Source organism: Trichomycterus rosablanca, chromosome 19, assembly GCF_030014385.1.
Source record: "Trichomycterus rosablanca isolate fTriRos1 chromosome 19, fTriRos1.hap1, whole genome shotgun sequence".
Taxonomy (NCBI): domain Eukaryota; kingdom Metazoa; phylum Chordata; class Actinopteri; order Siluriformes; family Trichomycteridae; genus Trichomycterus; species Trichomycterus rosablanca.
The window spans coordinates 3,250,783-3,264,007 of NC_086006.1; positions in this window are offsets into that span (position 1 = coordinate 3,250,783).

Consider the following 13,225-nt stretch of genomic DNA (forward strand, 5'->3'; position numbering starts at 1 on the left):
AATTTATATGCTGTTTTATGAACCAGCTAAAATAAATTGTTTTGACGATTAAATTGGATTGCAATTCTAGTACTAGTAAGAATAGTAACAAATGGCACATTTAAAACGGCTCTTTGGAGCTCGCATTTAAGAACCGACTCATACCGACTCTCGACTAACAAGCTATTAGATTCTGAGGTGTTCGCTAGTTTAAAATAAGCCCCACGTTTTTTGTCCAAGAGGTGTATCACATGTAACACACATTCTGAGTGCTATTTATTTATTTATTTATTTATTTATGACACGCATGTATAAGCATAGAAAAAGAACAGTCAGTAAATGTGGATAGACTGAATATGAATCACAGATCTGTGTGTATGACTGAATGAGTGATGTTGTATAGGAGAGTAAGTGATGCTGAATGAACTGAAGCTGCTGGAGGTAAACTGAGCTCCTTCATGCATTCAGGCTTCATGTTAGTGGTGAACAAAAGAGCTTCAGTCCTGGAGCTTTTATTCCGGAAGAGTGACCGATGAGAGGATTCATGTGCGGATGTCCTTCTCCAATTCGAGCGTCTTTCTGCTGAAGGAGGTCAGTGCGGATGTTTCTGTTTCTTGTTGCGTTCAAATTAAAGCGCATGTTGATGGTTGGATGTGAAACAGGTTGGAATAGAAAGACCGAGTGCTGGAGATCAGCGTGGTATTAAAACCAGTATTTATTTATTTATTTATTTATTACGATTTAAACATCGTGTTTTACACTCTTTGGTCACATTCATGACAGGACAGGTAGTTACTGCTTACACAAGATTCATCAGTTTAAGTTTTTAATGTCAAACACAGTCATGGACAATTTAGTGTCTCCAGTTCACCTCACTTGCAAGCCTGTGTACTGTGGGAGGAAACCGGAGCTCCCGATGGAAACTCACACAGAAACGGGGAAAACATGCAAACTCCACACAGAAAGGACCCAGACTGCTCTACATGGGAATCGAACCCAGGACCTTCTTGCTTTGAGGCGACAGTGCTACCCACTGAGCCACAGTGCCACCCCTAAGTTCTATTCAGATTCATTTGTGGAAATGTTGGTGTATAAATGAATAAATGTTTATATTATATGTTGTTATTAATGATGGTAGATTGGTTTGGTTGATTTCATTATAGGCTTCAATCGTGGAAAAATATTGGCACCACTTCACTTCTTTCAGAAAATATACCACTTTTTTCATTCGTTCATTCATATTCTGTTTTACCACCACTTTATCCTGTTCAGGCTTGAGGTGGGTCTGATTGCTTGGGCGAAAGGTAGTAAACACCCCAAACAGGTCGCCAGTCCATCACAGGGTATTAAAAGGAAAAAAACAAACTGGATTTCAATCTTTTAATTTGTAATTAAACTCACATGTGGAAAGTAAAATGTGCTGGCAATATAGAAGTCACACCTTTAACCAGTTTAAATGGAGGAAAGTGGCTTAATTCTTGTGTTTGTATGTGATGTGGATGTGAAAACCAAAATTGTGCAAAATCATGGACTTAATGAGCTTGATGTTCATGTGTCCACTGTTGTAAAAATTTATTAACCCACTTTAGCTGACCTGATGATTCCCAGGTGGAGCGGTATGGGTCCTTTATGTGTGAAGTTTACATGTTCTCCCCGTGTCTACGTGGGTTTCCTCCGGGAGCTTTGGTTTCTTCCCACAGCCCAAAGACATGCAGTCAGGTTAATAGGAGATCCGATCTCTTTTAAAAAACAAATGGTGTTAAAATAGAGTGATCTCAATGTCATCTTTTGTCTGTGTGTCTGTGGGAAGCGTTTGTATGGCTGGGCACTGATGTTGCTCAAGAAAGTCTCAGTTGATGTTCTAATTCATTCCACAGCTGTTGAGTTGGGCTGAGGTCAGGGCTCTGTGCAGGACACTGGAGTTTCTTTAAATCGAGCTTTTCCTCATGTCTCTATAGAGTTTGCTTTGTGCACAGAGGCGCAGTCATGTGGAAGAGAAAAGGGCCTTCCCTAAACTGTTGGTGCTAAGTCGCAAGCATAGAATTTCATTAACATAATTTTTTATACATCTGTTAACCTGACGATAATCATCCATACAGATCAGATGCAGTGATTAGAGATTCTGGATGTGTATTTTGATTCACTCACTTGCAGTGCAGAGCTGAGAAACACTGGTTCAGCATTTGGTGTAATACTGCTGTAGATTAATTTACAAAACACACAATCATCCCTTTGAATATTTTTCCTTATGCCTTTTATCATAGTCTGAATAACACGGGGGTGGGGGGGATGTCTGACCCTCCTAATTAATACATGGACTTGGTAAAAACAACAGTCTGGGGGTCGTTAGTTAGCTAAACTGTAACTTCAGACAAAACTTGCAAACTTTATGTATAAACCATGTATTTACACCTTTTATTTTGTTCGATCAACCCGTCGTCATACTTTCCAGGCAAACCCATCTGTGCCCTCAGCACAATTAGTGAACCTACAGGTGTTTCTAGCTGCTTGGCATGTGTGTGGAGTCAGCTGTTTCTGCTGTGCTGTGTGCTTTCTCCCCGGTGTTTATTCTCCTGGGATACGCCAGAACAAAAGAAACACACATTACACTGCACCTGACCGCACTTTCCTAGCAGCACCACGGTACTGCAGCAGGACGCACAGCTCAGACGGTCATTAGTCAAGGCAACTCTGCTGTTTTTACAAAATACACAATTGTACAATTAAAACATATTTATTTCATTATTAAATGTCAATAATTAATTCATTTTGATGAGTGTTGGGGTGGGTGGAGCGCCACCTGGAAACACTGGGCACAAGGTGGTCATTTAGGACAAGGATAAAGACTCTCTTTTCATATCTATACTTCTTTTAAATAAAGTTTTATTTAAAGCACTATATAAGGCATTTGTATGATAAGAGAATCTGCTAAATGCTGAAAGTAAAGATGATTCAGAAAGTATTCAGACCCCTTGACTTTATGCACATTTTATTGTGTTGTGGATTTGATTTTTAACAGATTTTACTGTTCTATCTTTACTTAATCACCCATAATGATAAAGGTTTTAGAATCTCTCAGTCATTTATTAAAAATAAAAGTTTTTATTTTGTATTCACAAAAGTATTCAGGCCCTTTGCTTTGGTCAGGTGCATGCATACATGTTAACCGTCTGTCTTTTTGTCTGGTCTGTTTAGTATGTTACATGTCGTACATACAGTATGTCATGTCTACTCACCAAGACAAATTCTTGCATGTGTAACATACTCTGTGAAATAAAGTGAATCTGATTCTAATACGGCTTTATTTATCCCTGAGATGTAAATAATAATAATAATAATAATAATCTATTTTATTGATGGCGCCTTTCAAAACACTCAAGCACACCTACAGATGTGTCCAGAATTAGAGTCCATCTTTTGCGATTTGGTCGATTGGATCTCTGTGATTAATCTGTAACAAGGCATAGATCAGGACAGGGATATATAGCAACATCAAAGTCTAGGAGTGTTCCCAGGACCACGTTGGTCTCAATCATTTTAAAATTTAAGAAGAAGCTTGGCACAACTTTAAACCCTTCTAAGGAAGTAGCTTTAATACAAGAAATGATTTGGTCAGGGAGCTAAGAAGGAACCCAATGGTCACTCTGAAAGAACTCCAAAGGTAGAGATCATAGAATAAGGTCTTTACGGCAAGTGTCAAGATATTAAAAGACATATAAGAGCCTACTTGGAGTTGTAATGCCTGTTAAATGGCAAATAAAGGACTGGCAACGTGAGGAAAACATGAGGATTTTCTGGTCAGACGAGACCTCTTTGGTGCTGGAACAGAAGGGATGGGTGAATGCAACCAAATACAGGAACGTCCTTTTAGGAAAACCTCAAGGTTCACCCTTCAACACCCAAAATGTCTCTGAATTTCCCTGAGTGGCCCAGTCAAAGCCCAGACTTAAACCACATCTAAAGTCTAAATAACTAAAGATGGCAGTGACAAAATTGCTTGCCACTTAGTTGGGTGGAGCTTTAGAGGATCTGTCATGAAGAATGGGATAACCTGCCCAAATCCAGGTGTGCAAAGCTTGTAGAGGCATATCAGAGAATTCTTACAGCTGTTATATCTGCCAAAGAGGCTTCTATAAAGTATTAATAAAGTATTAATAAATGGGCTAAGTACTTTTGTGCGATTTCAGTTTTTGATTTTTATTTAAACTAAACTCAACCAGTGTTGAGTTGACCACCCAGTCAACTTATTGTATAAATGACTTGCTTTCTGTCTTTTCTGTGGTCTTGTGTATAATGCATGTTGTAGAGTTTGGTCCAGTGAACAGACCCGGGAACACACTGGCACTGAACGCTTCAGAGGAGACAAACAATCCATCCTTTCTTCCTCTGAGCTTTTCTCTGCTCTGATAACGTTTGGTTTTTTCCCTTTCAAACTCTTCATGTTTAATTCACATGCACTTATACAGAGTCAGAAATCATCTTTGCTCTCTTTTCTCTTTTTACTTTCAAAAACTTGAATGCTGTTCTAGTGTAGAACGAGTTTAATAAGGGATTCATCAAATGGTTATTTTTTAATTAGTCAATTATATATGTATCATTGACTCATACCTAGGGTCAATTTAGCAGCTCAAATAAACCTGATTGCATGTCTTTGGGCTTGTGGAAGGAAACCAGAGCACCCAGAGGAAACCCACACAGACACATGCTAAGAACATGCTAAATCCACACAGAAAAGACCCTGGCCTCCTGACCGGGGACTCAAACCCAGTCCCTTCTTGCTGTGAGGTGACAGTGCTACCCACTGTGCCACTGTAACACCCCAAAAAATATTACAATAATTTAAATATTTCAAGCACAATGTCTTCCTTCTTCTGTCTTTTTATCATGTCTATTTTTATATACTGGTAGGGACAGTAAAAAGTTTGGCTTGTAATAGAGCACCCAGGCTGTTTCTCTGTCCGATTTCAGCATGGACAGGTTGTCCTCCAAACACTAAATGCTGCACTCGGGATCCTCCGCATATCTGACACCTGGCAACCCAGAAGCTGCTCCCAAACAACACTGCCAATACATCTGTACAATACAGCTGACATAAACCTGCTCTGCCAGTACCTGAGGAACTGAAATGAGAGTGAATACTGAGTATGCAGTATGTAGACGATAGCTGGGCTGTTGGTTTCTAATGTGCATCTGAAAAAATTAAACTGATGTTTGCAGTATCAGTGAACTATTATTTTGGAAAGTGCTTATTAAATATAATGTGAACCATGAATTAATGTATTCATAGGTTTTAAATATTAAAATAGGAGTATTCTTACAATCATGCTATTATTACAATACCAGGATCTATAAATATACATGATTTAATTAGGTAATGCCCAGACATCTTTTAACCATCCACACAGCTGGCTGGTTTGTTGCAGATCACATGGCAGTTTAAGGTGTTTATTTCCTGCATAGCAGCGTTAATGTCCCATATCAATGTGAAGATTGCTTAACTGTGGTCAGTCACCTGTCAGAAGTAGCTTCCATTTAATGACCAGTGTTTGTTTATTAGGATTTTAACGTCATGTTTTACACTTTGGTTACATTCATGACAGGAACAGTAGTTACTCATTACACAAGGTTCATCAGTTCACAAGTTTTAATCCCAAACACAGTCATGGACAATTTTTCACCTCACTTGCATGTCTTTGGTCTGTGGGAGGAAACCGAAGCTCCCGGAGGAGAGCCACACGGACACGGGGAGAACATGCAAACTCCACACAGAAAGGACCCGGACCGCCCCACCTGGGGATCAAACCCAGGACCTTCTTGCTGTGAGGCGGCAGTGCTACCCACTGAGGTCCTTGAGTTACAGCTGACCATCTGAATACAGTAGATTTTCTTTTCAACCACTGGAGTTCCTTCACATTAAACTTGTTAAACTATGTTGTAATGGACTTTGCTTGGTGCACAGAGGCACAGTCATCCTGTTGAAACATGTGTGCAAAGGATTTTAGTTAAAAGTGTCTTTGTAATGGTTTGGGATTTTGAAAATGGTATTATTGAGGGTCCATTGACTGAAAGGTAGGAAACACCCTTGGACAGGTTGCCAGTCCATCACAGGTCCATGGCATAATTGTATTTAAGAGAGGAAGAGAAAATGTTCAAGACGGAGAGAATATGCATAGAAATAGACTGCTGATGACATGGCACATGTTATAAGAGAGAGAGACACAGAGAGAGAGAGAGAGAGAGAGCGCAGCAGGGAGGCAAATATATCCTGCATGTACGGTACAGTGCGTTTCAGTTCTACTCAGGACAGGAGAGAGACACACCATGACTGACTGATGAGCAGTGAGAGACAAAACCTTCTCTTCACCTCCAACTGAGTAAGTAAACATTCGTCTTCGTCTCTCGGTCAGTCTGACTTTACTCCTACAGGATCGACATCCATATGACCTGATGTCTAACGTTACTAAACTCAGCACTGCTGCTTTACAGCTGTTTTGAAACAAACTCACTTCATTAAATATTCATCACAATAAATTTTGAATGGACCTCACCACAGAAAAGCATGAAAAGAGCAAGAATAAAAAACTGGGATGTTCAAAACCATTTATTTTATAATAAGCGTTGCTGGGAATTTGACAGATATGGTAAAGAACTATTTGGGCTACTTGAAAAAAGCAAAATTATTTTTGAGAGCTGGTTTGGTTTTAATATTTGGGTTTAATATTTTTATCCTGAATAAATGATCTGCTGTAAACTCACAACACTATTTAGCACCTGTGTTTGGTTAAAACATTACATTAGCAGTTTCTAACATGATCTGTATTAATGTCTTATGGAAAACAACAATTTTTGATCATTTTAGCTTTAAAGACCTAAGGATTTTGTATTCGACACAAAGTCCAAGGCTAATTACTGACTACTGAAATGTCCAGGACTTTTACATTTACTCTTTTATCCAAACAGACATACAGTTGTGACCAAATACAGTCTGAGCAACTGAGGTTTAAGGGACTTGCTCAGGGACCCAACAGTGCCAGCTTGTTTGTGGTGGGGCTTGAGCCTCACAGTAACCTAACATTAAGCTACCACCACTTGCAGGACAATTTACAGACTCAACGTTTTGTTACGTTAACAGTGTAGATGGAGTTATTTCATGTCCTACCTACAGTAATAAAACTGACTTGTTTTTTAAAATTTTTTTGGTCTGAGAAGAGCAGAGACGAACACTGGCATAAAAACCTGATATTTGAGTGAACGCTGTTGAGATTGTTGTGTGTTTGAAAAGATACATGTGCTTGTGTAGCACAGTGTAGATCAGTGTTTTATATAGAGATGTGTGTGTGTGTGTGATCTTGAATGTGTTGATTACCGTAAGTCAGTGTGTGTAGATCAGTGTGTGTTTGTGTAGATTAGTGTGTCTGTGTAGATCAGTGTGTGTGTGTGTGTAATCAGTTTGTGTAGATCAGTGTGTGTGTGTAATCAGTTTGTGTAGATCAGTGTGTTTGTGTAGATCAGTGTGTTTGTGTAGATCAGTGTGTTTGTGTAGATCAGTGTGTCTGTGTAGATCAGTGTGTCTGTGTAGATCAGTGTGTTTGTGTAGATCAGTGATATATAGATGAGTGTGTGTGTGTGATCTTGAATGTGTTGGTTACTGTAAATCAGTGTGTTTATGTAGATTAGTGTTTATATAGAGAGATGAGTGTGTGTGTGTGTGTGTGTGTGTGTGTATGTGTGTGTGTGTGTAATCTTGAATGTGTTGGTTACTGTAAATCAGTGTGTATACAGCAGCAGCAGCGGTAGGATCACTCTCCCAGCGCCTCTCATTTGCCGAGTGCATTTGTAAGAGCTGGACTTCCTGCATGGGGTCAATTAAATACTGCATAAGACAGCACTAAAAGCCTGAGTGAAGTGCTTTATTCCTCTGTGTGTGTGTGTGTGTGCAAGAGAATCAGAGCAGATTAAATTTATTTTGATTAAATTTGATGCATCAAATTAAAGTTTCCAAAGATGAAGCTTAGTTTTCATTTTGTCAGAATCAGTTTTACTGATCAGGTGAGGATATATTAAGTCTTTTACCTGCTGGTTGCTGACATTGAACAATAAAATGAACAGCATCCAATCCACCTTCTGAATGCTTTTGGAAGGGGTTAAAAAAAACGGGAAACCAGGAGAAGACCATTCGGACTCGAGGTGAACACGCCTTTTAATCAATAACCAAAGGTGGGCATGGAAACAAGGTTCCCAGTATAATGTGTTTATGCATTTATAATTAATAATAATAATTAATATACTTTTTTATAGAATTTTTTTGAAGTCCAACACAAGTTACAAATTTTTGTACTTATTTAAATAAGTAGTTTAAAGACAGGGCGGCACGGTGGCTCGGTGGGTAGCACTGTCGCCTCACAGCAAGAAGATCCTGGGTTTCATCCCCAGACGGGGCGGTCCGGGTCCTTTCCGTGTGGAGTTTGCATGTTCTCCCCGTGTCTGCGTGGGTTTTCTCCGGGAGCTCTGGTTTCCTCCCACAGTCCAAAAACATGCAGCCAGGTTAATTGGAGACACTGAATTGTCCTATAGGTGAATGGATGAGTGTGTGTGTGTGTCTGCCCTGCGATGGACTGGTGCCCTGTCCAGGGTGTTACTGTGTGCCTTGCGCCCATTGAAAAGCTGGGATAGGCTCCAGCACCACCCCGCGATCCTGATTGGATAAGCGATTAAGAAAGTGAGTGAGTTTAAAGACAGGAGGCTACTTATCAGTATTTTTAAAAATTATGGCATATTATTATACCATCAAGTTGAACTGTAAGCTAAAAACCCCTATAGACTGAAAGGCTTTATAATTTACAGTAATCAGAGTCTGATATCGCTCTAGAATTAACCATTAGTGCTAATTCTGATTTTTTTTATATATCTGTAATGTAAGATGCTGTTTCTCTTTATTCTGCCGTATAGAAGTAAAATTAGCAGAGATCCCTCGGTGGAAGCTGATTTATAGGGTACAGTGACAAATCTATGCAAGGTGCACCAGGGCTTATTTTAGAATGACCGTGTAACAGTAGCTGCTTATGGGAAACGACCTGTGAGTAACTTCAGAGAAGTGAGGAGAAAAAGTCCCCCCTCAGGACGGTACGAGCAATCTGTCTCTGTCTTACTACTATTGATTCATTCTAACCTGTCCTACCAGGGGAGCGCTGGGGTTAGCAAAACCTCTTCTGCATCTGAGATGAGGCTTGTTAAAGAAATACTTCTCTTTTTGCAACCTTAACAGTAGCATAAGTGTGACGACCTCGAACGATTATTTAAACACCGTTTTTTCTTGTGTGAAGAACCTGAAGTAAAACAACCGACTAAAACATCTGTGTAGTGGTTCAAATCCCTCAATAGGTAAGACGAATACAGCGACACGACAAAGCGACCGAATGGCATTCTTTTTTTTGCAATTTTTTGCATTTTTCTCCCTAATCTAGTCGTATCCAATTACCAATTACCTGAGGAGCTTCCCCTCCGACACGTGTGCAGTACCGGCTGCATCTTTTCACCTGCACGAGGCGAGTTCATATGCGGATCAGCTTTGTGTACTGATCAGAAGATGTGTTCACCCTGAGTCTGAATTCTCTTCTCCTAGTTTCCCATTTTGTTTTACCCCCCTTCCAAAAGCATTCAGAAAGTAGATTGAATGCTGTTCATGTTATTGTTCAATGTCAGCAACCAGCAGGTAAAAGACTTACCTTACCTGATGCAAAGTGGGCGGAGTCTGCGAGACAATGAAGTTGAGTAAAGTTGAGCTTTATGCAAATTGCCAATGGCAATTACCAATAAAAACTGAGATTTGAGAGCTTTATAATAATAATAATAATAGTTTGTTTATAAGCGCCTTTCAGGAAATCCAAGGGCACTGTACAACTACAGGCCTTAAACAGCATGGAAATAATTAACATAAAAAATAATCAATTTAATAAAACAAATTCAATAAAACAAAATATAAGCAAATTAAGCTGTATCTCCACCATGTCGCCTCACAGCAAGAAGGTCCTGTGTTCGATCCCCAGGTAGGGCAGTCCGGGTCCTTTCTGTGCGGAGTTTGCATGTTCTCCCTGTGTCTGCGTGGGTTTCCTCCAGGTGCTCCAGTTTCACAGTCCAAAATAGTCCAAAACATGCAGCCAGGCTAATTGGAGACACTGAATTGTCCTATAGGTACCTGGCCGCTAGGATGCATAAACCAGTGCATTGTAGTGCCGGTCCCAAGCCCGGACAAATAGGGAGGGTTGTGTCAGGAAGGACATCCGGCATAAAAACCAAAATCAATAATGCGGATCACGATCCACCGGCGACCCCTAACGGGAGCAGCCGAGGAAATAGAGAGATAGATAGAAGCTTTAGCTCCGCCACTGTGAAAGTGTACACGCATGTCTGATGAATGGAGACACAACGTCTTAACTTACAGGAGTTAAATGATCTGCTACAGTTTGTAATTGTATACCTACTGAATTCATCAGTATGGTGGTTGTAGCCAATAAAATCATTGAATGTAGAGATGTAGAGCTGGCGATTTGTGCCAAGCAACTTTATGCAGTTTACCAATGCTGATTACCAATAGAAACTGAGCATTTAGAGCTTCATCTCTGCCACAGTGAAAGTGTTGAAAGTGTACGATTTGTTGGACAGCCATGTCTGATTCGTGGAGACACAACTCACAGGACTTAAAGGATCTGCTACAGTTAATATAATAATATAACAGCTAATATAATAATCAATTAACGTACGTACCAGATGGGTGTACCTAATAAAGTGCTTGTGGCCCAGGATTGATCCCAATTTCTAGCTATTTTCTCTTCATTTTCCAGCCTCTTTTCTTGACCATTCAATGTGTTGTGGTATGGAAATAAGCATCATGTGGCATTACTATGGCTGGTTCATGTATTCGTTTATCTTAATGAAGTAATCACTTTATCCTGATCATCGTTGTGGTGTGTCTGGTGCCACGCCTGGATTACTAGAGCCAGGCCAGAAAAACACCATTCCAATGCAACACACACTCGCTCTGTCTTTTACGTAATTTCATCTATAAGCAATTTAGACTGACTGATCCATTTACCGGCACGTTACGGGAAGAAAGCTCCTCACAGATAGTGGTGAGGATCAAACCCTGAAACTCTACGTTAGCCACACTACCAGCCATCGTGCTAACCATCTTAATGCTAATTTTAAGAAGCTAAAGGTGGGGTAATGCAACTACAAACTAATAAGTTACATTACATAACATTACATTTTCGGCATTTAACAGACGCCTTTATCCAAAGCGACTTACAGTTCCGTGACATTATACAGTCTAAGCAAGTTAAGAGCCTTGCTTAAGGGCCCAACAGCAACAACCGTGCAGTGTAGGGCTTAAACCAGCAACCTTCTGATAACTTGTCTAGTACCTTAACCACTAGGCTACAACATCGCTAGTGGTTATTCTTATTCTCCCATACTTTGGTGAGGTTGGCTTCGCGTACAGAGAGCCACACCCTGATCTCTGTGCTCCTCCACTTTCTGTACAGGCACCTTGGGCAACCACAGGGTTGCTAACCCCACCCTTTAGTCCGGTTTTTCCCACCCAGCAGACTGGAAGCCAATGTTATCTGCTGCAGGCATCAGCCAATTACGCCTGCTAAAGGGCGCCCAGCCGACCGGTAGCAAAGCCAAGATTCAAACCCGTGAGTTCAGAATCTCAGCGCTGGTGTGCTAGCAGATTATGACGTTGTTTTCAATTGAGGTGGGTAGTCATCAGAAAATCAAACAAGGCAACACCCAAGTCTACGTCAAGTGTTAGTTTTGTCATGATAACCACTTTCGCTGCATAATAATGCAGATTTTGCTTAATTAACTTCGAACTTTTCCATGGAGACTTAAATAGAAGAGATCTACATATCTTTAAGTAGTTTACTTGCAATTTGACAGGATTGTGGCACAAATTCAAACTATTAAACGTTTGTATTGGTACTTTAGTGCCCAGTTTAAAGTTTTACCATAGTTTTGACCGTCCCAGGCTCTGGTGTCACATGTATTATACAGTTATGATATACTATACTAGGTTGAACAATATCCATTTTGCATTGAGTGGCATTTTGGCTTAGTACAAATTGAATCAGCTTTATTTGACAGTGGGAACAGTTATTTATAGAACAGGAATCACACAATGTCCTTCCTTTTAGTCCATTAAAATATTCTGTAGCTATCTAGCACTCTGCTTGCTTTTACCTTTTACTTATTGCATTTATTTTTTATGCTATTTTAGCCTCTTTATTAAATAAATGCTTAACTATAATATACTCAGTCACTCTGAGTTAAAAGGGTCCGGAAAGTCCTCAGGCAAGCTGGTTTTATTGAAAATAACAAACAAAAGCATGACTAAAACTTGGCTTCGAGACATGGATTAAAATCTGTGGCATAGGGCACCTAAATTTCCAAGCATCTTGAACACAATGAGCGGGAGCACATGCTGCCAGGATAATGGACTCTAAACTAGGGTCTGTACTGCCAGAGGGAGCCACACAAAAACAAGGATCCTAATGTGAATACACAGTTGGATTTCACGCGTCCCCACCGAGAGGTTGAGCTGATCCTGGCTGCCGATTCACCTTGAGTTTGTGGAGCATCATGGCACACGGTGTTGCTAAAATAATTATTCTTTTTGAGAGTGTTGCTGCTTTGTTCAGTGACCGATTCAGCTGAGGAAACAGTTCTCACTGGGACTGGTCCTGAGGCTACTGTAGACGCTGTGGCCCTATTAAATGAAACCCAAAAAAAAGCTGAACGCTCTGAAGAACTCAAATCGAAAACTGTGAAATCAGTGACCTGTGGTAATATAATTTCACCAATGATGTGATGTCACAACAGTCACGTGTTTAAGTAAGTCAACTGAAGTGGTAATTTATTTATTTATTAGGATTTTAACGTCATGTTTTACACTTTCAAGACAGGACAGGTAGTAATTTGTTACACAAGGTTCATCAGTTTAAGTTTTTAATATCAAACATAGTCATGGACAATTTAGTGTCTCCAATTCACCTCACTTGCACGTCTTTGTACCGTGGGAGGAAACCAGAGCTCCCGGAGAAAACCCACACAGACACAGGGAGAACATGCAAACTCCACACAGGAAGGACCCGGACCGCCCCACCTGAAAATCAAACCCTTGCTGTGAGGCGACAGGGCTACCCACCAAGCCTCCGTGCCGCCCAACTGATGTGGTAAAAGAGGATCA